The sequence below is a fragment of the Triticum urartu genome, chromosome 2A (genome assembly GCF_056163025.1).
Source record: "Triticum urartu cultivar PI428250 chromosome 2A, HENAU_Tu73, whole genome shotgun sequence".
Classification (NCBI taxonomy): domain Eukaryota; kingdom Viridiplantae; phylum Streptophyta; class Magnoliopsida; order Poales; family Poaceae; genus Triticum; species Triticum urartu.
In genome coordinates, this window is record NC_141874.1 from 697311737 (window position 1) to 697317375 (window position 5639).

Consider the following 5639-nt stretch of genomic DNA (forward strand, 5'->3'; position numbering starts at 1 on the left):
GCAAGGACAGCTGGAGTCTGTGTACCCTGGACTAGACCTTTGACAGGAGAAGTAGCATATGTATGTGCAATGAATGGCAGCTGCTGGTTGGCTCCTGAACTGAAGGTTTTCGGTACCGGTTCAGGAGTTCCAAGAGGTTTTCAGTACAATACACAACACCAACAGTAATCTATGCCTTGCAATTTTAGCTTCATCACAATGAAAACAACACATGGCGAGGTAACAACAAGACTACCACCAACAAACCATATCGATCAAACAGCCCGGTTGTACCCAATTTACACAAGAAATGTGCTTTTTTATAATATACAAGAATACACACATAATAGTAAAAGTTTTACAAAAAAAAAGTTTCTGATGAAGAAATGTATTAGCGACATTAGTACCCTCAAAGAAGAATGGAAATGAAATAAAAACTAAAACAAAATCAAAATAATGAAGTTTTACAAGAAAGAATGAATTAGTGGCTTTGGTTACCCTTTAAGAAGATAGAAAATGAAATAAAAAATCAAAATAATGATGTGTTTCCAGGAAAGAATGAATTAGCGGCATTGGTATTACCCTTTAAAAAGAAAAAAAAGAAAAAGAACTGAAACAAAATGAAAATAATGAAGTATTCAAAGAAATGATGAATTAGTGGCTTTGGTATTATCCTTTAAGAAGAAAAATAAACAAATAAAAATAACAAAAAATCTAAATGATGAAGTTTTCTAAGAATGAATTAATCCTTTAAGAAGAAAGAAAATAAAAAACAAACAATAACAAAATTTTCACACAATATACACAAAATTATGTTTTATAAAATATGCAATAATAAGAGCATAATAGAGGAATTTTCACAAGAAAGAAATTTCCTAAGAAGGAGTGAATTAATGGCATTTGTATTACCCTTAAAGAAGAAAGAAAATGGAACAAAAACTAAAGCAAAATCAAAGTAATGAACTTTTTCTAAGGAAGAATGAGTTAGTGGCGTTGATATTAGTGTTACCCATTAAAAAGAAAGAAAATGAAAAAAATTAAGCAAATACTTTACAAAAATTGCACACAATTTACTCAAAAATTGCGTTTTTATAGTATGCAACAAATTTCACAAAAAATATTTACTAACAAGGAACAAATTAGTGGCATTGGTATTACCCTTAAAAAATATAGAAGATGAAACTAAAATTAAAACAAAAACAAAAAAATAAAAAAATAAATTTTCCTAACGAAGAATGAATTAGTGACGATAGTATTACCCTTGAAGAAGAAATTAAATAAAAAAAACTTAACAACTCTATGATTTTTTAATATGTAAGAAAAAAATAATATTTCATTTTTCGTACCCTGGTATACTTTATACACATATTATATAGTACTTACACGTATACATTCTAAACTCACTCAACATTCCGAAAATGCCCATAAAACGACTAAAAAGAAAAAAAGAAAAGCAAAAAATGCACACAAGAAATGAGGAAGCACATGAGCTTCAGCCCAAATAGAAACTGACTGACCCAAAACAGTGGTCAGTCGAAAATTTGGGCTCAAAACACAACAACAGTCACAATTGAAAAAAAAAGAGCACGAATCTTGAAGTAAAAATCAACTGACCCAAATTAAATTTTCGGGCACTAAATTGGGCCAGCAAACGGAGTCCTTTGCCTATTTCCTTCCCTACTGCATGGCGGCCTTCCGACCCCAGACCACGTCCGACTTTGGGTGGCTTTCCGAACCCGGCTAGAAATCGTGGCGAACATGCTCGATATAAGGTCGGCATCCCTACTAGTTCCCAGGCACGGCGCGGACACCACCGTGCACGCCCTCCGCGCGCTCGCAATGGGAGTAATCCACATGGCGGACGACGAGACAGCCTCCAGGGGCATGTCCGCCGTCGCCTCCCGCCTCCATCTGCGCAATGATCGGTGGCCACGGTGCACCTGGTAGTATTGCAGCCATGAGCGTCAGGCGAGTCGCTGCCGTTTCGGCCATGATCGACGAGGTCGCCCAGGGAAGGAGGAGGAAGACGACGAGGAAGCGGCGCATGGGCAACTATCGCTGCTACGAGGAGGTGTGCACGATCGGCGGGGGCACGTTCGGCGAGGTCTTCAAGGCGCGGCACCGCGCCACCGGCCAGACCGTCGCCGTGAAGGCTCTCCGCTGCGAACGGTCCGACTCCAAACACGTCGTCGGCGAGCTCCTTCGGGAGGCCTGCATCATGGCGGCATGCGGCGGCCACCCCTCCCTCGTCGCCCTGCGCACACCGCGCGACATCAAGGGGCGCAGGGACTACTTCCTCGTCATGGAATTCGCCGGGCCAAGCCTGCGCAAGGTCCTCAACAAGCGAATCCGTCTCGGTCGCCGGCTGTTCTCGGAGAGGGACGTGCGCTCCATCGTGCGGCAGCTGCTAGCCGGCGCGGAGGCGATGCACACGCACGGCATCATGCACCGCGACATCAAGCCTGAGAACATCCTCGTGGTCCAGAACGGCGGCAGCATCGTCGTCAAGATCGGAGACTACGGGGCGACGATGTCCACGGCCGAGCGGAACCCCGAGAAGTATTGGGCTGCCGGGACTTGGGTGTACAGCGCGCCGGAGATGCTGCTGGAGGATCCCCGCTACGACACGCGCGTCGACCTGTGGTCCATCGGCTGCGTGATGGCGGAGCTCCTCACCGGGAACAAGCTGTTCCCAGGGGACGGCATAGACGAGCTGCTCTACAAGATCTTCGATCTGCTCGGCACGCTAGGCGAGAGAGAGAGTCGGGGCCTGCCTTCAGTTCGCCGGGACACGAGGTACAGGCACAGCAATGGCGAGCGCACCAACGGCTGCGCAAGCTATTCCCCGAGAAGCTGCTGTCCAAGGAAGGGTTCCAGGTCCTCCAGGGGCTCCTCACGTGCAATCCATCCAGGCGGCTGGATGCTGCCGCCGCGCTCCGGCTTCCGTGGTTCACCGTTCACCGACACCGGTGGCATGCCGGTTGCCGCTGTTCCGGAGACTGGCGCCCCGACCGTTCGGTCTGGGACACTTCCTGGCCGAACGAGTCGTTCGGTACCTGGTGATCGATCCGTCGAACGGGACAAAAAATCGGGTGTTCGCATTTGCTTCGCTTCCTTTCGCGCGCGACAAAAAATCTGAAATTAAACAGCTAGTACCAGGAATTGATCCCACCACCACAGACTAAAATGGCGAGCCATTAGCCACTGCATCACACACCATAAACTGTACATAATGGTGCAGATACCTATAAGAACAGACAGCAGCGTTGATATTTGGAAAACATTTTGAAACCATTTCAAAAATTGCGAGCAGTTTTCAAATGCCGCATTTATTTTGAAAAAGTGAAGATGTTTTGTAATTCTGATTTTAAAATGAAACGCGAACAAAATAATATTTTAAAAGTGAAATATTTTCGAAAATTGGGAACATTTTTTGAAATTCCAAGACAAAATTTGAAAACACAAACATATTTTGAAAATGTGAAAACAAGAACATTATATGAAATTGGCGAACAAAATTTTGAAATAGAAAAATTTCAAAACTCCTGAGAAAAATGAAAACATGCACATTTTTTAAATTTGCGAACAATTTTTGAAAAACAGGAATATGTTTTCAACTACCCGAACATTTTTTGAAAATTACAAAAAAAATTGAAACTGAAGAACTTCGAAACTCCTGAAAAAAATGAAAATGTCCACATTTTTAAAATTTGTGAACAATTTTTCAAAATGGGAACATGAACCACCCGAACAGTTTTTGAAATTTGTGAACAAAAAATTGGAAGTGAACAATTTCGAAACTCAAGAATGAAACTGTGCACATTTTTTGAAATTTCCAAACAATTTATTTTAAACGGGAACATGTTTTGAACTGCCCGAACATTTTTTGAAATTTGTGCACAGAAATTTGAAACTGAAAAATTTGGAAACTCCTGAAAAAATGAAAACGTGGGCATTTTTATTGAAATTTGCGAACAATGTTAGTAAAACAAGAATATTTTTTAAAACTAGAAAAATATTTTAATAATGGAATATTTTCGGAATTTATGATCAAAACTTGAACTCACGAACAATTTTTAAAATTCAAACATTTTTGTTTTTTCAAACATTTTTCAAAAATGTGAAAAAAGTGAAGAAAGAAAAAAAACTCGAAATGGGAAAGAGAAACAAAAAAGAAACAGAAAAAAGGAAATAGAAAGAAGAAAAAGAAACAGAAAAATGAAAAAAAGAGAAAACAGAAAAAACAGAAATTAAAAAGATAACCGATAAAAGAAAATAACCGGTTCAGGGAACCTTCTGGAAGGTTCCCAGGCCGGCCCATTGCGTCGCTCGGTCTCTTCACCCTGTGCGAAGCGCCAACAGTTTGATGCAGCACACATCAAATAGGGAATTGCCACGATTATGTTCGTTGCGAGAGACTCCCAGCCGGAACCCTGTGAAATTACGAGCGTTTTAAACAAGCCACCCCTCAACCCAACATCATCAGTAATCCAAACAACAGAAAAAAGACATAAAAAGGCCAAAATTTTCTCCTAGCTACTATCAAGCCTTTTTTTTAAGAATTTTTTTATTCATATCACGAATCAGTACAAAGTAGTTGACCTTTACAAGCATATTGAAACGCAAACACAAAGGTCCATGAACACCTAGAGTACCTTAAGACAATCATAACACAAAAAGATCTCCGGAGCTCTGTGCCATCATCCCTGAATCTTGAGAGAAGACCCCTGCATCGGAAGGATCTGCAACCAGTCACAAACAGGTCATCATCTTCGACCACGATACAATTGCCGCCACACCGCTTCCCCCTTTCTTGACACCAGCGCTGAAAGGGCATGGATATCAATCCAACACACCTGCAATAGCCGTCGCCATCTTTGGCTTTGAGTACCGCGAAAAGTGTCCCTTCCGGAAGGAAGAGAACTCGAGTCTTCCGACCGGTCCAGCACAGCAGCCGGGCCATCCGTCCGGACAAAGCAGGATCTCCCACCAGCATCAGCGCAGAGGAAGGAGAAGAACAACAGCAACAAATCATACCAACAAGGAAGAAGAAAGCTCTTCGTCTCCCTGCATCCATCGCCCATCTGAGGACCCAAACGGCTAGTGCCGATGGACCTCCAGCCACCATAGCCCACGACCTCGACGAGATCCGGGGATCCCCATCCCTGCTGGCTCCTAGACGAAGGCAAAAGCCTCGCCTGACCGTGAACGGAGCCTGGAGAAACTTATTCTGACGTGACACCACCGCAACGGCCTCAGCAGTGTCTCCCTCAACCCTAACCCTACCACACACCCACCTAGCGAACAGACCCGAGGTTCCCCCTCCCTCCCACCGCCGGAGCGGTCGACGGAGAGAGAGGGAACCGGTGGCATCACCGGCGGCGCGCAAGGGAACCCTCTCGCCTCCCTTGAATCGCCTCGTGCGATCCTAGTTTTCCGGACACGTTGTTGCACGTCCTGCGTTGTCCCTAGCTACTATCAAGCCTTAAACCTAGAATTTGGACCTGATTTTGAATAGAAAAACGGAATTAAAAATTTATCATAATATGTTATAAACTGCCATCATGTTCAAATGGATCAGGACTTGATGAAAAATATATTTGGCATGCGATGTTTATGTAAAATTGCCATGCTAAACAAAAAGAAATTTCCATGCTTTA

General features: G+C 43.2%; 1 pseudogene; it reads left to right on the forward strand.

Annotated features, from left to right (window-relative positions):
• The first annotated feature begins 1897 nt into the window (after nt 1-1897).
• LOC125537968 (putative cyclin-dependent kinase F-2) lies at nt 1898-3230 on the forward strand (annotated as a pseudogene).
• The last annotated feature ends 2409 nt before the right edge of the window (nt 3231-5639 follow it).